Source organism: Pituophis catenifer, unplaced genomic scaffold, assembly GCF_029215685.1.
Source record: "Pituophis catenifer annectens isolate HBS135680 unplaced genomic scaffold, rPitCat1.0.hap2 SCAF_2, whole genome shotgun sequence".
NCBI classification, from domain to species: domain Eukaryota; kingdom Metazoa; phylum Chordata; class Lepidosauria; order Squamata; family Colubridae; genus Pituophis; species Pituophis catenifer.
In genome coordinates this window covers 15,515,733-15,542,294 of record NW_027256882.1, presented here as the reverse complement: position 1 = coordinate 15,542,294, position 26,562 = coordinate 15,515,733, and the positions used below count along the sequence as shown (strand labels likewise).

Below are 26,562 nucleotides of genomic sequence, written 5' to 3'. Positions count from 1 at the left end.
ATGATGAAGAATTCCTGGAATGAGATGTTGCTGAATGTGTGATTCTTGTGAAACTCTCGCTTCCCTTTTCCAGCTTTTCTCAGAAGTTTTTCCCCCCCTCTGCCTCACTAGCAACCAGAAACGTCATGGAAATGTTTTTTTCCCTATTGGTTGAGCTTGGCCAATCCCCGGCTCGCTTTGAATTATTACGCTATGGATCGTCCCGAAGTGCCTCTTTCTTTCGCCTGGGACTTTTCAGGACAGCGCAGCTGCAGGCGGAGGTTTCGGGACAGAGGATGGCTCTGCGCTCTGCGCCCCTGTGGCTCCTGGTGCTGGAGGTGGTCGCTCTGCAGCACGTGTGCCTCGGTGAGTCCCTTCCAAGAGTCCCTAGAAAAAGACTCTGGAAAGAGTGCAGAGAAGAGCAACAGAGATGATTTGGGGACTGGAGGCTAAAACATATGAAGAAGAGTTGCAGGAACTGGGTATGTCTAGTTTGATGAAGAGAAGGACTAGGGGAGACATGATAGCAGTCTTCCAATATTTCAGGGGCTGCCACAAAGAAAGAGGGAGTCAAGCTATTCTCCAAAGCACCTGAGGGCAGGACAAGAAGCAATGGGTGGAAACTAATCAAGGAGAGAAGCAATTTAGAACTAAGGAGAAATTAGTCGCTTAAGATGCTGCAATGGTTGTCAGTGTGAAAATGGTCGTAAGTCACATTTTGGATTGGCCGTCTGCTTTTAATAATTGTAACATATACAGAATACCTCAGTTATGGGGCAAGGGTAAAATAATAAAAATTTTAAAGCAAAAGATTCAGGGACTGCCACAAAGAAGAGGGAGCCAAGCTATTCTCCAGAGCACCTGAGAGCAGGACAAGAAGCAATGGGTGGAAACTAATCAAGGAGAGAAGCAACCTAGAACTAAGGAGAAATTTCCTGACAGTTAGAACAATTAATCGGTGAAAAGACTTGCTTTTAGTTGCTTAAGATGCTGCAATATATGGTGGTCATGTCCCAAAGCTAAAAAATTCTGGAACAATATAAAAATGCAACTGGAACAAATAATAACTCAAAAGGTGTCATTAAAGCCAGAAACTTATTTATTAGGAATACCTACAAGCAAATATGAAAAAGAAATAATATATTTAATAACACACATTTTGACTGCAGCAAGAATTATATATGCACAAAATTGGAAACAAGAAGAGGTCCCGACTCAAGAGAAATTAATATCCAAAATTATGGAATGCGCTGAGATGGATAAACTTACCAAGGAGATCCAAGGAAAAGAAGAATCTGAATATTATCTGGTCTGGCAAAAATGGTATAAATGGTTAGAGGGAAGTGAAAAAAAAAGAGAAGAAGAAAGAAAGAAAAATTGAATAAAAGAAAAGGTATCAATAGAGTAAAATAAATTTTTAAATCAAATGAAATTTAAGAAAGAGACACGAGATATCAATAAAATAATATCATTATATAAGGTGAGAGAAATATTGTATATTGAAGAATATAGGATATTGATATTGTAACAATTCAGATATTATAGGTAGATGTTATAAAGATGATGTTTGTTGTAAATTGTTTTACTTGCATTTATAAATGTATTATGTGGTTTCTTAAATTAATAAAAATTTTAAAAAATTAAAAAAAAAAGATGCTGCAATGGTTGTCAGTGTGAAAATGGTCGTAAGTCACATTTTGGATTGGCTATCTGCTTTGAATAATTGTAACATATACAGAAAACCTCAGTTATGGGGCAAGGGTAAAATAATAAAAATTTTAAAGCAAAAGATTCAGGGGCTGCCACAAAGAAGAGGGAGCCAAGCTATTCTCCAAAGCACCTGAGGGCAGGACAAGAAGCAATGGGTGGAAACTAAACAAGGAGAGCAGCAGCCTAGAACTGAGGAGAAATTTCCTGACAGGGAGAACAATTAACCAGTGGGACAACTTGCCTCCAGAAGTTGTGAATGCTCCAGCACTGGAAGTTTTTAAGAAGAGGTTGGTCAACCATTTGTCTGAAGTGGTGTAGGGTTTCCTGTCTAGGGTTGGACTAGAAGACCTCCAAGGTCCCTTCCAACTGTTATTCTATTCTATTCTATTCTATTCTATTCTATTCTATTCTATTCTATTCTATTCTATTCTATTCTATTCTATTCTATTCTATTCCATTCCATTCCATTCCATTCCATTCCATTCCATTCCGTTCCCTTTCAAGATGTAAGGGACTCAACCCTCTTTCCTGCTGGTGGGAATTCGTCCGTCCGTCCATCTGCGTGCCTGTCTGCCTCGCTGTCTGCCTGCTGGTCTTCTATCTTCTGTCTGCCTGTCTGTCTCTCTCCCTCTTTGCTGCTGCTCTCTCGCCTACTCCCGATCTCCCCGAGCCATTCTAGGAGCAGGACAAGATGGCCACTCCAGATGTCAGTCAAGTTTACCTGCCCAATTCTTTCCGTCCCACTGTGGAGGTTGTGGGATGGCAACGCTCGGATGCGACCACCTCAACTCGCAAACTTCCTGGCTTCATGTGCAACTCCCACCCTCACCACTAGGGGCACTTCTACCATTAATAAGGCATAACCATAGTCGCCCCCACTTGGACAAAAAAAGGATAAAAGTTTTTTCTTCCTGGTGGGGAAAAAATCCCACCAAGGATTCTCTTTTTAAAAGATTTCTAAGTGTTATTAAAGTTGATTATAAGATAAAATGCAAATAGAAACAAGAGATAGAGAAAAAGGAGGAGTGCAAAAGATAAGAAAAAAAAAAGACCTGACATTTTTCAGTACAGCAGAGTACAAGAAAAGTTTCAAGCTCAGCCTTTTGATTACATTTCTAATTATTTCAGACCAGTTTTGCAACAGCAAAGTCAAGCTAATACAGATAGTCCTCGACTTAACAATGTTTCATTTAGTGACCGTTCAAAGTTACATTGGTACTGAAAAAAGTGATGTATGACCATTTTTCACTCTTATGACCAGTGGTGGGTTGCTCCCGGTTCGCACCGATTAGCAAGAACCGGTAGTAAAAAAATTTAATAGTTCGGAGAACCGGTAATAAGATTGGCTGGCCACGCCCCCAAACCATTTCCCAGTCTGGTCGCCATTCGCTTACCCCACCCACTCCCAATCTATTGCTGCCTCCTGAGTCCCAGCTGATGGCTAGAGGGAAAAAAACTGTTTAAACTCTTGCCACAGGGCTTCAAAGGGCCGCCCTACAGCTGATCAGTGTTAAAAGAAAACAAATGAGTAGACCGGTGCCTGCAAAAATAGAAAAAACAGCCCCTCTCGGCTTCAGCATAGGTTAATTAGCACAATTTGATTAGATCGGCCTCCCGACTCTCAGCTGATTTGCTCTCAGCTGTTTTGCGTAGGGCTCTGCTGCTAGCTGCAAAGAGTGCTGGATCAGATTTTTTCCCCCCTAGCTATGCTGAAAAAACGAAACTGAAAGTAAAGCAGGGTCTTTGCTGCAACGTGACAAAATGAGGCAGAGAGAGTTTTCTTTTTCCTCACCAAAAAAGGTAGGTGCAAAATTGCAAACAATGGGAAATTTAGGGCAAAAGAGGAGAGTTCAAGATTTTAAAACACAAAAGAAAAAAAGCTCTATTTAACTAGGGAATTGTAATAATTGAGATACTATTAATTGTATATTGTGTTGAAAGCAGAAATGGTTAAATTGTGGTTTGGAGGAATATATGGGGAAAATTATTTGGTTTATTATTATTGGTAAATATAATTAATTGATTTGTAAGAAATTGGATTGCATGGAAATAATTGGAATATTCATGTTCATATTGATTAATATACAAAAAAGATCATTATGTAACTAATTGGTTTATATTAAAATGTTGAATTTGTATTAAACAACTGTAATATTACATAATTAACCAATGTGAGGATGGATATAAAAATAGATGACAATGGGAAGGGGTATAATATAGAATAGAAGGGAAAAATTGAATTTGATTAAGATTAGAGATGAGGATGAGGGGTAATATTGGTTTTTTACAAAAATAGATGCAGAATAAATATAGCAAAAAGGAAATATAGAAATTGTAAATTTAATTGAAATGACTAAACACTGTTTAAATTTGTGAACCGGCCAAATACTCTGTTCAAAGAAAATATATTGTATGTTTGTATGTGTGTTTCTAATTATTGCTATTTATTCATATTTGTTCTCTTTTATTCTTTAAAGTTTAACAATTCATTCTTTATCTTAATATCTTTATATTTGTTTGGGGTTGGCTTTCTTCCTTTCATCTTTTTTATTGTACAGCAATCTTTCTCCTCAAACCTACCACCTCTCTCTTTTCTTTCCTTCTTACTTTCTCTTCCTCCCCCTCTTCTTCTCCTCCCTACTTCCTCTTCCTTTCTCCTTCTCCTCCTCTCTTCCTACCTCTCTTACCCTCACTCCTACTCTAATTTCCCTTCCCTTCCTTCATCCCTCTCTACTCAGAGGGCTGAAAAAGTTATTTTTGACTGGTCCTCGAACTTACGACTGTCCTCACATTTTACGTTTTTGCCCTATCTTGTCACCATGGTGAAGAGAAGCAGTTGTGAAATGAGTGACACGGTTGTTAAGAATGCTGCAATGGGCATAAATCATGACCAGTCATAAGTGTGAAGACCACATGTGAAGACTCAACCCTTCCAAGACTGAGTGGCTGTGGATGCCGGCATCCCGGGATCTGGAGGTTCCATCCTTAATGATCGGAGGTGAAATCCTTGCTCCCTCCGACAGGGTCCGCAACTTGGGTGTCCTCCTGGATTCTCGGCTGTCTTTAGATGACCATCTGACGGCCGTAACCAGGGGGGCCTTCGCACAGGTCCGTCTTGTGCGCCAGTTGCATCCGTTCCTAGACCGGGATGCCCTCGCCACGGTCACTCACGCCCTTGTTACCTCTAGGTTGGACTACTGTAACACCCTCTACATGGGGCTGCCCTTGGGATGTGTCCGGAGGCTTCAGCTAGTCCAAAATGCAGCCGCACGGGTAGTTACGGGGGCGTCTAGATACTCCCGTGTAACACCTCTCCTGCATGAGCTGCACTGGCTACCGGTGGCACTCCGGATACGTTTCAAGGTGCTGGTGCTCACCTATAAAGCCCTTCATGGCTTAGGCCCGGGGTACTTGCAGGACCATCTCCAGCCGTTCTCCCATCGTCCTGTGCGCTCTCACAGAGTTGGCCTCCTCAGGGTGCCGTCGGCCAAACAATGTCGGCTGACGACCCCCAGGGGGAGGGCGTTCTCTGTGGGAGCCCCGACCCTCTGGAATGGATTGCCCACTGAGCTCAGGACAGCCCCCGACCTTCTTTCCTTCCGTCGCGAGCTGAAGACGTGGCTCTTCCGCCAATTAAACTGATCCGTTTGGGGGTACACTGGTATAATTTTAAATCGTTTTTAATTGGGTTACTGATTTTAATTTGATATTGTATTGTGATTTGTATTGAAGTTGTCATTTTGTAAGCCGCCTTGAGTCCCTAGGGAGAAAGGCGGCATATAAATCGCAATAAATAAATAAATAAATGGGTTTGAGGTCCTGGGCAGCTGGCAACATGGAGTGGAGAGTGAGGGTTATTTATACCTTTCTTAGGCCTTGCCCTTGAGCTTCCTGTTCCTGTGCAAGAATATGTATCCTATTGCCTGTTGTCAGACTCCCATGGAGCCATGTGGGATCATGTTTATCTGAGTCAAGTTTGGTTGAACTGTGCTAGGTGATGCAATGTTCTTAGAAGCCTGGTGGAGCAGTGGACTAAAGCGCTGTTAAATAGCACTTAGCTGCCAGCTGCCTGCAATTACTGCAAGTTCGAATCTCACCAGGCTCAAGGTTGACTCAGCCTTCCATCCTTCCGAGGTAGGTAAAATGAGGACCCGGATTGTGTGGGCAATAAGTTGACTTTGTATAAAAAAGAACACTGCTTGGGGGGGCCAAAAGCCCTACTAAGCAGGTATATACAAAAGTATGAAGGCTATTGCTTAATGCATTATAAGCTGCCCTGAGTCTCCGGAGAAGGGCGGCATATAAATCGAACCAATAAACAATAATAATAGAAGATGTTGCAATGCAGTGAGCTCTGCTGCTAGATAATCCTATTATGTCCTGGAGGGTCATGTCTTAATCCCATCATCCTGGAGCTGAAGGTCTTTTGTCTTGTAGATAGGATGGCCCAGTCTTTCTGAATGGGCACCAAATATCTGCTGGGAGCAAGGAGCTAAAGCTCTGAGTTTCTGTCTTTAGAAACATGTTTCTCCTTTAGGGAAATATCTGTAAATGGACAGTTGGGGTGACCAGGTTGGGTTTCCTGCTGCTTTTGAGTTTCTGGGGTGGACCCCCTTTTCTCCTTGTGGGGCCACTTCAGTCTCCATGGGGCAGAGAATGAGCAATCCAGGAAATGGTTTGAGGGAGGCCTTGCTAGAAGGGAAGGCACAAAGATTTGCTTTTTCCTTGGCCCTATTTTCCCTTCCCTCCTGTTGGAAGAAACATCCTTTGGGTTCTGCTCCAAGTGGGGAAACAGACAGTGGAAACATGGAGACTGCTTGGAAAGATGGTTTAATGGTGGACAGGATCACATGGCTTGAGTTCCTGAACAGAAAAGGGGGCAGATACAGTAAATCCTCGGGTTCTTATGCTCTCTCTGGCTCTGCATTTCTTGGGGCCCCGAAAGAGTATCCTGATTGGTTGTCAGACTCCCAGGGGGTGGGGGCCTTGCTGGCTGATGGTCACATGTGCTTCCCAGGTCACATGTGGTGAGTTTCTGCTGCTATTGTGTAGAGGGCTAATCCTATCTTTGTTGGATCTTTGGCAATTCCTATTATGGCTCTGCCTGAAGGAGGCAGATCTTTGTTATGTAGAATAGACTGGCCCAGGCCTTAATGGCCTATTGACAAAGGGTGGGGGCAGGAAGGTGGGAGCTGCTTTGTCTGTAAAATATGCTTCTCATATTTCTCATCCAGGGAAGTATAATATTCTGCCTTTTTCATATTTCCTAAAATATTTCACTCTTCCAGGAAAGGGGTGGGTGCTAACTTCCTACACTCCCTTCATCACCCCCAATTTCTCTGCCCTCCTACCCTTCACACCCCACTCCCAAAGCTGCTTCTTTGCCTCTCAGTTGTTTCATTGTTTCACCCTCTGCCTCCTCTTTCTATTCCATCAGCCCCCCTTTCCTTTCCCCTTCTTCCTCTGCCCCCCAGGTCTCTTCTTGCTCCCCAAACCCTCAGATTGGGGCCTGTTGTGCTCCATCGGATCTGGATTCCTCAGCTGAAGCCCCTTAACTCTATCTTTTGGGTTTCTTCCAGGCTCCTCCTTGCACTCCCTGAAGCATTTCATCACCTGCACCTCAGAACCCAGTCAGGGGCAATCCCACTATTTTGTTCTGGGGTATGTAGACGATCAGGTCTATGTTCACTATGACAGCAACAGCCAGAGGTTGCAGCCCCGAGCCTCCTGGGTGGAGAAGATAATTAAGGAGAATCCCCAGCATTGGGACAGAGAGACCCAGAACGTAGGTAATTATGAGGACCTGAGCAGAGCAAAACTGGAGTTTCTGCGTACTGGCTACAATCAGAGCGAAGGTGAGTGATGGATCGAGTGGCTTCTCCTGCCCCCTATTCCCTCTCACGAAATGCTTCTACACTTTTAAAAAAGTCTTTTCAACATACCGTTGCATATTAGGCAGATGTATTAACCTCTAAGCCACAGGTCCTCCTCACTTTGTCAGCTTGTACCAGGGGAGATTAAATGGGTTTTCTATCGAAGCAACCTGGTCTGCCCAAATATGGGAATGATATGCTTCCTTTCGCCTTTCAGCCCCAATCCAGGAGCCCTCAGGCCGTCGCTTTCACGACAAACTATTTTGTATTAAATTTATATTTACTGACAAAGAAATAAAGGGAGACTAGTATAGATCTATTTCAAGCTATTTAGCTCTCATCAGCTAGCCATACCCTTCTGGGATTCGAACCTGGGCTTGCTTGCATATTAGGCAGATGAATACTGCTATCATGTTCTCCCTGGTCCTTCTTTTCTCTAGACTAGCCAAACCCAAATCCTGCAACCTTTCTTCATATGTTTTAGTCTCCAGGCCTTTAATCGTTTTAGTTGCTCTTCTTTGCACTTTTTCCAAAGTCTCAACATATTTTTTGTAATGTGGTGACCAAAACTGAATGCAGTAACCCAGGCCTTGCTCCTCCTCTCCTCTTTTGTTGGAGTTGACTGAGTTGTGAGCTGTCTTTTTGAAGCCCCCTTGAGATGTCCCTCTCTCTTTTCCTGATTTTTGCCTGAATTTGGGGACAATACCCAGATCCTCTTTGAGGCCATGAGTTTCTTGGGCCCTGTTGCCATTTTAGGATCCCTTTTTCCACCACCCAGTGGTGGGTTGATACCGGTTCTCCCCAGTTCTTGCGAACCGGTAGTGGAAATTTTGAGTAGTTCAGAGAACCGGTAAATAGCAACTCTGCCTGGCCCCGCCCCCAATCTATTTGCTGCCTCCCAAGTCCCAGCTGATTGGCTAGAAGGAAAAAGTCAGGGCTCACTTGACAAAGAAGAGGGGGGAAAAAACAAGACACCTTAGCTTTAAATTGAAAAGCCAAGAAGCCTCACAACTGATTGGCTAGAACCGATCTGCTCCTTGTAAACCGCTTGGTGGTGGTAGATTGGTAATTGAGTCCAAGCTGCCTGAAAGTGGTTTCTGATGCTCTCGGTGATGGCAGAGTGGCAAAAAACTGTTTAAACTCTTGCCGCGGCCCTTCAAAGAACCGCCCTAGAGCTGATCAGCGGTAAAAGGCAGTGTGGTGGTAGACCAGTGCACTCCAAAAACAAATGGGTAGACCGGAATGCTCCAAAAAAAAAAAAAGGGGGGTAGACCGGTATGGCTCTGCAAGCAGTTAAAAGCCTGGTAGACCAGTGCCTCTGCTAAATCCTAAAGAATTGTTTGTCAGATGACCATCAAACCACGCCCACAAAATAAGCCACGCCCACAGAACCGGTAGTAAAAATTTTTAGAACCCACCCCTGCCACCACCCCTCTACCCCCAAGTTTCCCCAACAAAGGAGTGGTAGAGAGAAAAATGGAAGAGGCTCCATCCCTTCATTTCTTCTGCAACTCCATTTTTCTCCCCCTTGGGATCCTCCACTGCCTTTTCTAATCCTGGGAAGCTGAAAGGAGAATGTCTGAGCTGCCTATTTCCTGATGAAGTTCAGGGGTTTAACCCGGGGGGGGGGGTACACATTGAGTGAGAGAAGAATGAGGACAATAGTGTGGGGGTGGAAATTGCTAGGAAGGAAATCAGGGTGTCAGTTCTTCACTACTGTCAAAAAGTCTCTGTGGGGTGGGACGGGGTGTCTCTCTCTCCTGAGGACTCACGAAACCATCTGCCTATCCCTCTTTCAGGCTTTCACACACTGCAGTGGATGTATGGCTGTGAGCTCTGGGGTGATGGAAGCAAAGAAGGGTTTTTGCAGTATAGCTACGATGGGAGGACCTTCATCACCTTCGACAAGGAGACCCTCACCTGGGTGGCTCACCAGCCCCTGGCTCAGATCATCAAGATGAAATGGGATGATAGTCCAGGATCTAATCAGGAATGGAAGTTCTACCTGGAGAAAGACTGCATTCAGAGGCTGCAGAAGCACCTGTTCTATGGGAAGAAGATGCTGCTGAGGACAGGTGAGCATCTGGATCCAGAACCGGTTTGGTGACGTCATATCGTCACGGCTACAGGCTCGGGAGAACCGGGCCGAACCAGGAGGAACCCGCCACTGGGCAGACTTCACTCACTCCATCCCACACACTTCCCATTGCCGGCTGAAGCCCTTCCCTGCCCCCCTCTTTCCTACAGTGGGGTGAGGGGCAGTTTTCTGATGGGGAAGCATCTCCCTGCCCCACTGTCTTTGTCACTGGCATTTGACAGGAGTCCTTCTCCCTTTCTGCCCCACTTTTCTCCCTCCTTCCCTTCCTTTCAATGGCTCGCTGGCTGCCAACATTGTGCTGTTGTCCCCAATTCGGGTCTGAGCCTGGTGCTGAGGATGGATGCCAGACAGGAGGTGCAGGTTTTTTTATTGCTTTTTATTGGAGTACCTCAAGGAAAAGGGCTCCTGGCTAAAATGTCAAGAACCTAGAACAAAGGATTAAAAAAGCTTTATACATTTTCACTAAAGGAGAAGGCGGGACTAGGCAGGATAATAAGAAATATCATCTGAAGCATCAACGAGTGCAGCTAAAGGACTATCAAGGGAACCACATCCCTGTCATAGGGAGCGGGACCTTCCAAATCAAGTTTAAAAAGTTTGTCGTGCTGTTGAAACTAACCGTGGTAGATGGTGCCTTGCCAAGCCTACTTGGCTTGGACTGGTTCGCATCCCTGGGCATGGGGGTGACCAGCATCCACACCATCCAGGACAACAGCACTGATGAGCTGGTCGGGGAGTTTGCAGATGTATTCAATGGGAGTTTGGGCAAGTATGCAGGAATGCCCATCTCTTTTAGCCTAGACAGCTACCCCAGTACCTGGATGAAGCGTCGTATCTAGATCCGTTCCAGTCGGGCTTCAGGCCTGGGTACAGCACGGAAACGGCATTGGTCGCGTTGGTTGATGATCTCTGGAGGGCTCGGGAAAGGGGTTGTTCCTCTGTCCTGGTCCTGTTAGACCTCTCAGCGGCTTTTGATACCATCGACCATGGTATCATGCTGCACCGGCTGGAAGGGTTGGGGGTGGGAGGCACCGTTTTACGGTGGTTCTCCTCCTTTCTCTCTGACCGGTCGCAGTCTGTGTTGACAGGGGGGCAGAGATCGACCCCGAGGCCCCTTATATGTGGGATGCCGCAGAGATCGGTTCTCTCGCCCCTTCTGTTCAACATTTATGTAAAGCCGCTGGGCGAGATCATCCGTGGTTTCGGGGTGAAGTACCATCTGTACGCTGATGACACCCAGCTGTACATCTCCACCCCGGACCACCCCAACGATGCCCTTGAAGTGATGTCCCAGTGCCTGGAGGCCGTATGGATCTGGATGGGGAGAAACGGGCTCAGGCTCAACCCATCCAAGACCGAGTGGCTGTGGTTTCCGACATCCCGATATAGTCAGCTGGTGCCATCGCTGGCTATTGGGGGCGAATCATTGGCCCCCACGGAAAGGGCTCGTAACTTGGGCGTCCTCCTGGACTCACGGCTGTCTTTAGAAGAGCACTTGACGGCCGTGACCGGGAGGATTTTTCATCAGGTTCGCCTGATTCGCCAGTTGCGTCCCTTTCTAGATCGGGACTCGTTACGCACAGTCACTCAAGCCCTCGTCACCTCTCGTCTGGACTATTGTAATGCTCTCTACATGGGGCTCCCCTTGAGGTGCACCCGGAGGCTCCAACTGGCGCAGAGTGCGGCCGCGCGGGTGGTTATGGGAGCAACATGGAGCTCCCATGTAACACCTCTCCTGCGCGAGCTGCACTGGCTCCCGGTGGTCTTCCGGGTGCGCTTCAAGGTTCTGGTTACTACCTTTAAAGCGCTCCATGGCTTGGGACCTGGTTACTTACGGGACCGCCTACTACCATCATCAGCCTCCCACCGACCAGTACGCTCCCACAGAGAGGGGCTCCTCCAGGTGCCGTCGGCCAAACAATGTCAGCTGTCGGCCCCTAGGGGGAGAGCCTTCTCTGTGGGGGCACCGACGATCTGGAATGAGCTCCCCCCAGAGATACGGAGGATTCCGGATCTGCGCACCTTCCGCCGCGAGTTGAAGACGCTTTTATTTCATCAAGCTGGCCTCGCCTAAATCTTCTCCCTTTTAAGTGTAAATTCTAAATTTTAATGGATTTTAAAATATGGGTATTTTTAAATTATGGGTATTAATTCAGCCAAATTTATTTAATCCATTTTATTCGATTTTAAATTTTGTATATTTATGTGTTTTATTTCATGGCTGTGCACCGCCCTGAGTCCTTTGGGAGTAGGGCGGTATAGAAATTCAATAATAAAAAAAATAAATAAAAAATAAAAAAATCGCCCCTATCCGGATGAAGCCACAAAAGGTCCCTTTCGCTCTTCGGCCCAAAATTGACCTCAAATTAGACAAGCTAATTGGCTGGGGGTTTTAGAGCCAGTAGACCATGCTAAGTGGGAGACCCCTATAGTCACACTGATAAAATCAGATGGCTCAGTCCGTATCTGCGTGGACTACAAATGTACAATAAACAAGGTGCTTCAGCAGAGCACCTAACCCCTACCAGTCGTACAACATTTGTTACATTCTTTAGGAAAGTTTAGGAAACTTTCACCAAACTCGACCTAGCACAAGCATATCAGCAATTGTGGTGGACGATGCCACCGCAAAGGCACAGACTATTATGACCCATCAAAGTGCCTTTAAATGCCACTGTTTGCAATTTGGTGTTAGCGTAGCACCAGGACTTTTTCAAAGCATAATGGAATGATTATTACAGGGCATTCCAGGGGTAGTGCCCTACTTCGATGATGTCCTGGTGTCCACGGCCAATAAGAAAGAGCTCCTCAATTGACTGAGGATAGTTCTTAGTTGGTTTCGAGAGGCTGGACTTAAAGTAAAAAAGGAAAAGTGCCAGATTGCAGTGCCAAGGGATATTTAATTGACAGCTCAGGCATACACCCCACAAAAAGTAAGGTCAAGGCTATGAAAGCAGCCCCAACACCCCAAAATCAGATACAGCTCCAGGCATTCCTGGGTTTGTTAAACTTTTATAGCATTTTTCTGCTGCAGAAGGCGACAGTAGCTGAGCTGCTACACTGGCTGCTGGATAAGAGGGCAAAATGGACTTGGGGCTGGAAGGAAGCTGCCATATTTGCTGTAGTCAAAAAACTTTTGCCTTCCAATAGCATTTTAATACAATATAATGAGACTCTACCCCTCATCCTAACATGTGACACTTCCCCATTTGGCATCGGGGCTGGCCTCAATCACTGAATGCTTAACGGGACTGAGGCTCCAATTACCTTTTACTCCAGGACTCTATCGGCAGCCGAGTGGAACTACAGCCAGCTGGACAGAGAGGCGCTGGCTGCAATGGCGGGGGTCAAGCGGTTCCACAAATACATCTATGGAAGAGACTTTGAAATAATAACTGTCCACAAACCGCTCCTGGGCCTGCTGGCTGGGGACCGCCCCACCCTGACCGTTTTATCACCGCAAATGATGAGATGAGTCATCATTCTAACCTGCTAACCCACTGGCCGGGCAAGTCCCTGGGCCACACAGACACCCTCAGTCAGTGCCCATTACCAGAACTCTTAGAAGACCCCACTCCCATCATACCCATACTTCTTATTGAGGAAGTTGCATCCGGCCCTATTACATTGGCCAAGATAGCGAGACATTCTACCAAAGATAAAACTTTAGCACAAGTTCTGAACTGGGTGTGTAGGGGGTGGCCAAAGGGGGCAGTAGGGGGTGACCTACAGCCGTTTGATGCACGGCAGCATGTATTATCGGCCCAAAAAGGTTGTATACTGTGGGGGGACCCGGGTAATTGTACCCCCAAAATTAAGGAAGCCAGTGCTAGAGGCTTTACACGTGGGGCATCTTGGAATCATCAGGATGAAGGCACTGGCCAGGAGCTATGTTTGTTGGCCTAATATGGATGAGGAAATTGCTGAATGGATTGCTACCTGCACACCTTGTCAGGAGTCCAGACCAGCACCATCCTCTGCCCCGGCACACAAATGGGAAATGCCAAAAGCACCCTGGTCAAGAGTGCACATTGATTTTGCTGGACCAGTCCAAGGCCAGACATTCCTAATAGTTGTGGACGCTTATTCGAAGTGGCTTGAGATAATACTTATGACCTCTAAAATGGCAGAGGCAGTCATTAAAGTATTACAGAGACTTTTCTCCACCCATGGCCTACCAGACGTTCTGGTCTCAGACAATGGCCCTCAATTCACAGCCCCTCTATTCAAAATGTTCTTGGCGGAACAGGGAATCAGACATGCCCTGGTCGCACCATTCCATCTGACCAGCAATGGTCAAGTGGAGAGGATGATGCAATCCGCAAAAGGATGGGCTCGGGAGATTGGCAGGCCAAAATTGACAAATTCCTCCTAGTCCAGCACATTACCCCTAGTGCAACAACAAACAGAAGCCCATCAGCATTTTTAATGAGTTGCTGGCTACAATCACAATTAGACTGGCTATACCCCAACTATACTGCCAAAGCACCCAGCGATTTGACTAGCCAACTCCGGTCATTCAGCGTAGGGGACATGGTGTATGCCCAGAACTACACCAGGGGTGCTCTCTGGATCCCTGCCAAGGTGATAGGAATCACAGAGCCCCACTCATACAGATTGGAACTAGAGGACAGTAGGCTATGGAGAAGGCATATAGACCAACTCCGGGGCCGACTAGGAACCTCAGTTCTAAGGCAACCAGAAATAGCTTTGATCAAGGAAACCCAAGACCCTATACAAACTAGCAAACAACCCGAAACTCCACTTACAGTAGACTCAAACTTTCAAACTGCCCCCCCCCCCCAATGATCTGAAAGGACCCCTCTGGCTTTCTTTGCACTCTGTTAGTTGTTCCTCCAGTCTTCATTGGAACCGGGACTCCTAGGGCGGTGGCCTTTCTGCCTTACAGCCACTTGCTGACAAACCAGTGAAGGGGCAGGCGCGGGGCACTCCAAGGACAGAAAAACTCACTTTCTGCCTCTACCTTTAGCAATGGTGTGGGCTGAAGCCAAGTACCTCCTGAACCACCCCTCCACCATGTATCTTCTGTTCATTTGAAAGTTGCTGGGGAATGATGGAGAAAGCTCAGCTTTCACTCCCAGAACTATAGAGAGCAAAATCTGGAGAATATGAAGTTTTGTCTCCTTTGGGGGGCAATATAAAACATGACAGCTCTCCAGTTCCAGGTAGGCTGAAACCTCTCTTTCGTTATGGTTAAGGTGGAGCCAGTTCCTCCCCATCCAGATCTTCACAGCCTCAGTCTGGCTAGAGGATGAGGAAGAGACAGAGGGCAATGTGGAAGTTGTTCTGGGGGTGGCGGGAGATCAACCACGGCCAGGTTCCTGGAGGCATTGCATGGCTGCCAGCAGTTCATGGAGGCAAGGAAATGCCGGGACATTAAGTTGCTCCCATGCCCAGTTGACTCGTTCCACATCAAGCCGGCTGTGCCCAGTCATACGCACCCATCCATCTGCTTCCACCTGCCCACACCAACCTATCTGCACCTACTTAGGTGCGCCAAATCATCTGACCCGATCCAGCCACACCCACTCTTTTCACGCCCACCCGGTTATGCCCATTGAGCTGCTGCCTCATTCCTCTCCCTGCCCTGGGAGGACTGTCTCTCTTTTCCCTTGGCATCACTCTCTCTGCCTCCCCCCCCCCCCCCCGCTTTGAGAGAGACAATCATTTTTCCAAATTGACCAGTGTGAGATCCCAAAAGGCTCCATGCCTTTGCTTTGATTCTGGTTCTCCCTATCTTGATATTGTGGTCGTGTCCTGTGGAAAGAGGCCTGGAACAGCTTACAATTTGAGGAAGTGGAAGTGAAATTTCCTTAGAGCCACAATCTGCTGCAAATTTTAGGCTGAGTCACTAAAAATCAAGAATCATTGTGCTTGAATATTATCCGGATTGGGAGCATTTGTAAAACTCTTGGAGATGCTGCAATTGTGGCATGTTGAATCCCTAAATTAAAACTAAGTAATAGGAAACTTTCAAGTTTCTCATCCACCTTTCAGGCTCTGGAGGGGCTCAGAGATCTTTCTTTTCTGCAGACTCCCCAGTGGTGACAGTGAGCAGCAGGACGGAGACTGAGGATGGGATGGAAACACATGTCTGCCGAATCGACGGCTTCTACCCCAAGGCAATTGATGCTTCCTGGACAAGGGATGGGAAGGTCTGGTTGCAGGACACCTTCCATGGGACTGTGGTCCCCAATGCGGATGGGACCTACCACTATTGGCTCAGCATCCAGATTTATTCCAATGACAGTGACCACTACCAATGCCATGTAGAGCACAACAGTTTGCAGGAGCCTCTGGACGTGCTCCTGAAGGGTAAGAGACTGCAGAGAGGGAAAGGCTGAGCTCTTTTTCTTTTTCTTTTTCTTTTTTTTTTTGTAATTTTTTTATTTTTTTTCCAACATAAACATAAAAAAGAAATTTTTTTCATGAACGAAGTCTTGGTCCGGTCACAAACGGGTACATTAATTTAACAAATGAGAACAAAGAATTTTAACATAAATTCCAACGTCTTAATAAATCTTCCTATTATCTCATCATACATCCTAATCTCCTACTAAGGCAGAGCTCATTTTTATATGCAATTATAAATTCAATTATAAATTAAAATTTATCTTATTTATTTATTTATTAATTTTATTTCTATACCGCCCTTCTCCCAAAGGACTCAGGGCGGTGTACAGCCTAATTAAAAACACAAAGACAGACAATATTTAAAAATAATTAAAATTATTAAATAATAGGCCCAATTTATAAAACCCCAAATTTAAAATCCCATTTGAAACCAAATTAAAATCTTTATATTGATAGCCCAGCCTGGCGGAACAACATGGTTTTGAGGGCACAGCGAAATACACGGAGATCAGAGATCTTACGAATTTCTGGGGGGAGTTCATTCCAAATGGCAGGGGGTCCCACAGAGAAGGCCCTTCCCCTGGGTGTCACCAGCCGACATAATTTGGCTGATGGCACCCTGAGGAGACCCTCTCTGTGGGAGCGGACTGGCCGGTGGGAGGCTACTGGTGGCAGAAGACGGTCTCGAAGGTACCCAGGTCCAATGCCATGGAGCGCTTTAAAGGTGGTAACCAACACCTTGAATTGCACCCGGAAGACCACTGGGAGCCAGTGCAGCTCACGCAGGAGGGGTGTCACATGGGCACAACGAGTTGCGCCCATAACCACCCGCACGGCCGCATTCTGGACCAGTTGGAGCCCCCGGGTGCTTTTCAAGGGGAGCCCCATGTAGAGAGCATTGCAGTAGTCCAGTCGAGAGGTGACAAGGACGTGAGTGACTGTGCGCAAGGCGTTGCGGTCCAGAAAGGGCCGCAACTGGCGGATCAGACGAACCTGATAAAAAAAATTCAATACCGCTTTATTTAATTTTTTTTATCCCTTGCTCCTTTTAGCAACAACATTAAATACAAAGACAACCTATTCTATTAATCTATAAATTTACCTTACAATTTTATCCACAAATCTTAAATTCCAAATGTATACAACTCAATTTTTATTTCAATTTATTAATCAAAATTTCTTTCTGTTTTTCTCATTTTCTAAACCCAGTTCATCCTATCATGTTCTTAAACTTTTACACAGAGATCTCAAAATTTACCATTTCATTTTAATTATCACCCAACATTTTCTTTTTCACCCCTTATTAATAATTATTCTTCAATATATTCTCCTCATTCTCCTCTATTACTCCACCTATTATTTGGCTGATTTCCACCATAGCATATTTTGGCTGAGTTTTCAGCATATTCTCCTCCATAACTCCCCCTTTTATTTGGCTGATTACCAGCATTTTCCATTGTTTTGGCTGATTTCCAGCATGCTTTCTTTTGGCTGATTAACAGCATTCTCCTCCTTAACTCCACCTATTATTTGGCTGATTTCCAGCATTTCATTATTTGGCTGATTTCTCAGCATATCCTCCTCCATTAACTTCAACTTCTATTCTGCTAACTTATTAAAAATTTCTCTTTCCATATATTGTCTACTAATCCACTGTTTCCAACTGTTCTCTTCCAGGGTGTATCCCCATTTATTTCTTAATATTAATAATTTCCAACATGTGTTAAATGCAATCACAATTATAACTTCCATCTGTGTACCTTAGTACATCATCTAAAATCATTAACAATTGATCATCATTATCATCCACCATTTTGTTATGAAATTAAAACTAAAACATGTTACAACAAGTTATGCTTTTATGAACATATCACTTTTAGTCACCTTAACTTCCCACTTCTATTGTTATTATGTTTCTATCTTTAATTACCATAAACACTTCTTGTTTTTATTTAAAGCTCATTTAAATTTTGAACCATTTAAACAATTAAACATTCAAACATTGCTATCTAATTTATCTATTTTGCTTCTTCGTTCCCTTATCTGTCCATATGTATTTCAATTCAAAGTCAATACTTCCACGCTTAAAACTCTGCATATCCTTTTAAATTCTATTATAAAGTCTATTTCCAGTAAAACATCAGCTTCTCCACTTCTGATCTTGCGCCAAGCCTTTTATTGCTACGCCAGTCAGTTAAAAGTTTATTAGTCATTGTATTTCTTCTTTCTTTGTAAAGTCATTAAACGACAGAATAGGAATCTCCAAAGTTCAAAAAGTCATAGTTTTTTTCCCCCAAAGTAATCCACAATATGTATCAAAACAAGTAGGTCCTTTTCAAGAAAAAACAAGTTTCTGCAGTCAACACTTTCACTTGGTCACAGCTTAAATCGCCATTTTGAAACATTTATGTAGCAATCCGTTTGATCTCTTTGTCTGGCTTTTAAAGGTGGCAAGTCCTTAATTCGCTTTTCTCTTTTCAAGTTCATTTCGGTTTTAGCAAGAAGGTTCAAATATCCAGCTCTATTTAATTAATAAGCAGTTCCCTCCAATCAATCAGTGGTGGAATAAAGTTCTTAAAGGGTTTAAAACTTCTTTCCTTTTTTTTTTTTTTCAAAATCTTCAAGCCCCTCAGATCTTCAGCCGCTAGATAAGGCTGGGGGTCTTATTTATAAATATCCTCATTAACGCGTTGTTTCTTGCCTGGGCTGGTGTCACTCACCCGGCTCCGAAGCACATCGTCCTTTCTTCCTTCCTCCTGCACTTTGCTTGTCCCGATTTGTCGCAGTCTCGAGGCAGCCGCCATGGCTGCCGTCCCCCGCTGCTGACTTAGAGGATTGCCTCTGGCCTCCGAGGAACTTGCCCATTCCTCTCGGCTGCCCAAGGGGTTCCTCTCTTTCCCCTGTCCCTTCAGGACAGGGTAGGTCCGCAGACCTGTCAGCAGCGGTTAGCCAATCAGGGTTTTGGCAGGGCTCATCAGAGCTCCGCCATTTCCCCGACTGCATCCCCGCGACGCCAAACCGGAAGTTTGGCTGAGCTCTTTTTCAAGCTGAAGGATTGTGGGAGAGATATTTGACCCCAACTGTTTCTATGTGTGAGCATACTTGAACTTTAATCCATTGGTTTTCCCTGTGTTTGAGGTTAGTGCATCTGTAGGGAACAGTCCATAGAATTGGCTTCAGGTGATTTATTGGAAGCTACAGAATCCCATCCCAATCCTGATGAAATGCTCTTAGATCCTATCTTGGCCTTTATTTCTTCCCTGTTTCCTGCCTCCAGCAGAGGAGCAGCAGTTATGCTGAGCACCAGAAACAGATTTTCTTTTGTTTAGAATTCCTAAAGGGAAAAAAAATCAGGAGGAATCTGTAGCCCTTTTCTGACTGCCAAATTTTATTAACATGCGTCAAATTCAGCTGACTTCATGAAATGCACAGAGTAGCTGGATTGATGTATCAGTAGTCAGATCTAAGCACCCCGCCAGCTGGATCCGAGCCCCAGGCCTTGAGTTTGACACCCCTGCTTTACGTTATAAAATGTGAATATAAGAAATTAAGAAAAAAGACAGCATACAGACCAGTGGTGGGTTCCTCCCGGTTCGGTCCAGTTCGGCCGAGCCGGTAGTGGTGACGATATGACGTCACCGAATCGGTTCTCCCCCCCAGCCCTCCCCCCCCACCCCCCACCCCATGTTATTCTTACCTTTTATTTGGTCCCACCCTCAATCTATTGCTGCCTCCTGAGTCCCAGTTGATGACTAGAGGGAAAAAAACTGTTTAAACTCTTGCCGCGAGGCTTCAAAGGGCCATCCTTTTAACACTGATCAGTGTTAAAAGCAAACAAATGAGTCGGGTCATAAGTGCGAGGACTGGTCGTAAGTGCGAGGACCTTCCAGAAATGACTCTGACCAGCTAGCCATGCCCACCTAGTCACATGACCTCCAAGCCACACCCACAAAATAAGCCACACCCACAGAACTGGTAGTAAAAAAAATTAGAACCCTCCCCTGATACAGACCTGCCCAATTCCATCCAGAGTCATGACATATTGGGGTAGCTTGTAAAAAGATCAAAGACATGTTCATTATTTCATGAATTTTGTTTATATTATGGTGTTGCTGACGTTTTTGTTTCTAAAAACTGCCGAGAGTCACAAGATTGCAAATTGCTTTTGAGCTGAAATGCTAAAGATGAACATCAGCTACTTTCACGCTGGACTGGTGTTTTTGAGGAAGGCAGCTTGACGAGGACACGTCTAACAATGGTCAGCAAGGCATTTGCATGTCACCCTGAGAGGGACATGAGCAGGGGTGAAATCCAGCAGGTTCTAACAGGTTCTGGAGAACCGGTAGCGGAAATTTTGAATAGTTCGGAGAACCAGCAAATACCATCTCTGGTTGACCCCAGAGTGGGGTAAGAATAGAGATTTTGCAGTATCCTTCCCCTGGAGTGGGGTGGGAATGGAGATTTTGCAATATCCTTCCCTGGCCACGCCCATCAAGCCACGCCCACAGAACCAGTAGGGAAAAATTTTGGATTTCACCCCTGGACATGAGCTCTTCATCCATTTAATTGGGGGGATTTCCAATCCTTTGACTCTGTTATGTCCCCTAATTAGAATGATTGTTTGGGGTTCTCCTTCAATTATCTGCTCTTTCTCCCAATTCAGCTCCAAAGTCCAACAAAGGGTTCATCATTGGCTTCATTGTGGCTGGTTTTGCCCTGGCATGTGTGATTGTTGGGACTTTGATACTCTTCAGTAAGTATCCTTATTTACAATACTGTAATTTTTATTTATTTATTTATTTATTTATTTTTCAGATTTCTATACCGCCCTTCTCCTTTCGGACTCAGGGCGGTGAACAGCCAAATATAAAACATTCGTACACAAAAGTTAAAATAGATTTAAAATAATTAAATAAAATTTGGCCCATAATTTAAAACATTTCAATTAAAATCAATATCAAATTTGAAAACCAACCATAAAATCAGGACAGCCCGGCTAACTGAAAAAAAATAGGTTTTAAGGGCCTGACGAAAAGTCCGGAGGTCTGGAATCACTCGTATCTCTGGGGGTAGATTGTTCCAGAGGGGAGGTGCCACCACAGAGAAGGCTCTCCCCCTGGGGGTCGCCAGCCAACATTGTCTGGCCGACGGCACCCTAAGGAGGCCCTCTCTGTGGGAGCGAACTGGCCGGTGGGAGACACTTTCCTGAGCTTCCTTCTGTCCTATTTTCCCAGCCCTCTTGGGGAGCATCTGATATCTCGGCCCCTTGCTGGGTCTTCAGTCTTGACTTGGCTGAGTGACGTTGGGACTGTCCCGTCTTCTTCTGAGTTGGGAAGAGGCATCCCAGCTCTGTCCCTTTCAAAGGCTTTGATCAAAGATCCGCAGAGAAGGATTTCCATGAAAACCTTCCTCTCCTCCCAGCTGCTGCTGCTGCTGCTGCTTCCCCCAATTCCCCGCCATCCATCTCAGAGGCAGCAGGTCCCTCTTGGGGCAAATCAGGTGGTATGCTTGTAGTCTGTGATTGTTAATAATAGTCTGAGGGGAGGTTGTGTCTAAACAACTGCTAAACTCTCTCCTGGGGTTTTTTCTGCAGAGGGAGGGATTAGATGATCTCTGGTGGAATTGGATTATTCTTAGTGAACTGCCCCCGGAAATACGTAAAATCTCCGACCTCCGGGTGTTTCGCTGCGCACTGAAGACCCTGTTGTTCCGCCAGGCCGGACTATCAACATAATAGTTTTAAATTGGGGTATTTAAATTTTTTTGGGTTTTAAATCTGAGCCAATTTATTTAATTATTTTAAATTTTAATTGCTGTTTTGTCTGTGTTTTTAAATAGGCTGTACACCGCCCTGAGTCCTTCGGGAGAAGGGCGGTATAGAAATAAAATTATTATTATTATTATTATTATTATTATTATTATTATTATTATTATTATTATTATTATTATTATTAATTGGTTAATCTTTAGTGAGATTCACAGCCTTTGAGGCTGGTTAATAGCTCAGCAGCTCGAGTCCTAACCAAGGACCTAGGAACTGTCAAGGTATCGTCGGAGGATGTAAGCTGTTCCGAGTAAGGTGGTTTTTTGTAGAGTCAAAATGTTCAAGTCCGGCAAATTTAGAATCTCTAAATAGCGGGGTAGCCCTTTGGGTATTGCTCCGAGGGCTCCAATTACAATCGGGACAACACACCATTTCTTTTTCCACAGTCGCTCAACTTCAATTTGTAAGTCCTGGTACTTTGTGATTTTTTCTTGCTGCTTATCTTCAATTCGTGCATCACCAGGTATTGCAATGTCAATGAACCATACTTTTTTCTTTTCAACTATTGTTATGTCAGGTGTGTTGTGGACCAAGTGCCTGTCAGTCTGATTTTATTATTATTATTATTATTTCACTAATTTTTGTCCTTACAGAGAAATGTCAAGCTAAGTACCAAGTATCAAGAAGAGTACCAAGTGAGTGATTTGTCCTCTTTATATGTAATCTCCAACTGAGGCAGCATCAGTTGAAGACTTGTATATGTACATTGGTGTATGTCCAAACACAAAAGCAGGTTGTGGAGGTGCAGAGTTGTGCTATCTCCCTCTCCCTCTGAAGAACTAGGCTTGGGAAGATTGTCCCCCCCACCCCCCTTTTCATAACAGCCAGTCTGTTCTTGGGGGTGGAAACCCCAAGGAGAAGCATCTGGGGCAAGGAATCCTCAAGAAGGTGAGAAGACCCAGCTGCGTGGAAAGACACTCCTGATTGAGAAGCTCTCTAACAATATAACAGAGTTCAAAGGGACCTTTTAGTCCAGTGATGGCAAACCTTTTCGGGACCAAGTGCCCAAACCGGAATGCGCGTGCATGTGCGTGCAAGTGTGCAAGCCAGAGCGCCGGAAACCTGAAGACCAGCTGGTCGGCGTGGGCATGCCTGTTTTTTGGCCGGTTTCCAGGACAATTTCCCGCCGGTTTCAGGCTTTATTTCGGGCCTGAAAACAGCCCAGATAAGGCCTGGTTTTTGGCCGGATTCAGGCCATTTTCCAGCACTCTGGCACCCGTGATGACCAGGTAGCTGGCATGCATGTGCGCGCCGGAAACCAGAAGAGCAGCTGGCGATGGTACGCGTGCCCACAAAGAGGGCCCTGCATGCCACTGGTTCGCCATCACAGTTCTAGTCCAACCCCCTGCTCAAGCAGATGATCCCATACTATTCCAGAGAAATGGCTGTCCAGTAACCCACAACCTTTCCACTAATTACGTGCTCTCACTGTCAGAAAATTTCTCCTTAGTGGATCTGTCTTCAATGAGTTTTCATACATTACTTCTTGTTTTGCCCTCAGGTACTTTGGAGGATAGATTGACTCCCTCTTCTCTTTGACGGCCCCTCAAATATTGGAAGACTGGTATTGTGTCACCCCTAGTTCTTCTCTTCATTAGACTAGACCAGGGGTGTCAAACGTGTGTCGTCACGTCAACGTCATGTGATGTATTGCAAGTTTGGGGGGAGAGAGAGAGAGAGAGAGAGAGGGAGAGGGTTGGAATCAGATCTGTATTTTTCTATCTCCTCCCTCTAGCCAAGAAACTGACCTTCTGGCTTTCTTTTCTTCTTTTTCTCCAGCAGGTGACAAAGGATCTGACAGTTTATGCCAGAGTAAGTCAGAAGGAACTGTTCTTGAATGAGCAGAAGTGTTCTAGCTCGTAAGAAGGCTTTTGGGGGGGGGGTTTGAAAACGGTTTGAAAAGGGGTAGGCCCTACATTTTTTTACTACTGGTTCTGTGGGCGTGGCTTATTTTGTGGGCACGGCTTGGTGGGGGGGGTAATGTGACTGGGTGGGCGTGGCCAACTTTTTTTTTTTTTTTTTTTACTTTTAAAAGCATTTTTTCTATAACCTTAAGAGGTTGCAGAAAAAAATGCTTTTAGAAGCCTCTGATGATCAGGCAACTCAGCTGGGATCGCCAGAGGCTATTAAAGGCATTTTTTTCCCTACAACCTCTTCGGCTGAAGAGGTTGCAGAAAAAAATGCTTTTAGAAGCCTCTGACGATCAGGCAACTCAGCTGGGATCGCCAGAGGCTACAAAAGGCTTTTTTTTTTCTATAACCTCTTCGGTGGAAGAGGTGGTAGAAAAAATGCTTTTAGAAGCCTCTGACGATCCCAGCTGAGCCACGCGATCATCAGAGGGTTTTTTTTTTTACTTTTAAAAGCATTTTTTCAGCTGAAGAGATTGTAGAAAAAATGCTTTTAAAAGTAAAAAAACCAAAACCCTCTGATGAGGTGGGCAGGGTGAGCGAATGGTGACTGGGCTGGTTTGGGGGTGTGGCCAGCCAATGTTATTACCGGTTCTCCGAACTACTACAGATTTTTACTACCGGTCCTTGTGAACTGGTTTGAACCGGGAGCAACCCACCACTGGGTAGGCCCTTTGTAAAGGGTGTTCTAATACATCCTCCATGTGTTCCTTTCATATCAGGTTCTGGTAAAATAATTAAAATAATCAGAGCCAATTTGTTTTAGTTATGAAGGCACCAGACTAGAAACCAGGAGACTGTGAGTTCTAGTCTTGTCTTAAGCACGAAAACCATCTGGGTGACTTTGAGCCAATCCCTCTCTCTCAGCCCAAATCTCATTAAAGGGTTGTTGTTGTGGGGAAAATAGGAGCAGGAAGAAATATCAGGTGTGTTCATTGCCTTGAATTATTTATTTAAAAAGTGGGATATAAATAAATAAGACAGACCTGGAAATAGGGATAGGTACGGTAAGTCTATTGAGATTGCATCTTAAATAGATATTGTCACCCCTTTTCCAGCCATTATAACCTCTTAAACACCGACGGGAGAATTGTGGTTTGTCTCCTTTTCACTCAGAAGAGAAATTGTTCTTGAACAAATAATAATATTTTATATAAGCATATGAATAGTATAGAATTGGAGAAGTTTAATTTTTGTGAATGAAGGCGAATGTACGTGTCCCAGAATAATGTTGCAAGGATCTAATCTGGGTCAGTCAGCAGGACCAGATTGTCTTCTGAGCTTTCGGACTCATGCTGGAGCCTATCTTCAGGGAATGTCTTTCTCGTAAAGTGTGTACTGTTCTCTGTGTGTGGTATTTATAGTTTTGGTTGTAAGTGGCTTTTGATGTGGATTGGGGCGTGTTGAAGGCTGGCTTTTAAGTCATTATTTAATTTTTGTCATTCACATTTCATTTTGTCCCTCCTTTTGCATCCTATCTTTAATGATTCTATTCCATCATTTCTTCAATATTGTGTAACTTTTGTTCTGCGGTGAGTTGGCTGTGGTAATTGTCTCATGGTGAGTTGGCCATGGCGACTTGGCTGCAGTGAGTTGGCTGTGGCGAGTTGGCTGTGGCGAGTTGTCCTAGACCAGGGATCAGCAACCTGCGGCTCTGGAGCCGCATGTGGCTCTTTCACCCCCTCTGCTGCGGCTCCTTGTCACTCAAAATATGCGTCACAACCGCCAATGTGCGACGCCTGCCGGCACGCGATCTATTGAGCTTTTCAACCCCTGGTAGGCCAACCATGGATAAATCCAGGAAAAGAAAAGTTTCAGAAGAAAACAGAACATTTAATTCAACTACATATGCTAGTTTTGTAGCCACTCAAGAAATAGTCAGGCACGGGAAGGGTTTTGTGGCTCCCGGTGTTTTCTTTTCTGTGGGAAACGGGTCCAAATGGCTCTTTGAGTGTTTAAGGTTGCAGACCCCTGTCCTAGACCTCTCTTGAGGCTGCTGTTTCTGCTCCTTCCCTGGGATGATCTTTGCTGATCCCTCAGCCTGGGCGGTGGGATTCTTCCTCTGGGCTCCCTCCCAGACTGACCCTGCCTGCTTTTTCCCTCCTCTTTTCAGCCTGAGTGGATAGTCCCAGCATGAGGAGAGAGGACAGAAGTTGGGATCGACCTTCTTCTGAATTAGGCCGGACTCTCAGGAGGAGCCTTTCAGGACTTTCCACAATATGCTTGAACCAGGATATATTTTTTGGACATTCATCATTGCTTTTATCATTGAAATAAATAACATTTTTATTCTGAATGAGGATCAGAGCAGAATAGGAAATGTTGTGTGTTTATAATTGTGAAATGAAAAAGATTCAAATTGGGTTTAATAGATACAATTTGCAATAATTATGTGGTCTTTTGTGACAACCTTTATTTTTTTATTTTTTTTTAAACAAACTTTATTAAATTATCAAACAATTATAAAAACAATTAAAACCATAATAAAATATTCATATACATAGATCATATCTTATATTTGACATTTCATTTCTATTCTTTTACATATCTATATATATTCTTCTCCTCCACACATTTTATATTTCATAACCTAGTCCCACATTCATCCTCATGACGGTGAAGTCATTGTTGATATTTATATGAAATAAGCATGGAAATACTCTACCAATTATCAATTCTTAATTTAAAACTCACTATTAGAGAAAAAAAAGTAAAATTTAATACTCATCAAGTTCTTTGTACTTTACTAAGTACATCCTTATCCACTTTCTTTTCACTTAATCCAATCATACCACT

The 26,562-nt window shown here is 44.7% G+C and overlaps 1 pseudogene; it reads left to right on the top strand.

The window, feature by feature from the left end:
* LOC139311796 (class I histocompatibility antigen, F10 alpha chain-like) lies at window positions 1-26,143 on the top strand (annotated as a pseudogene).
* Window positions 26,144-26,562: the final 419 nt, after the last annotated feature.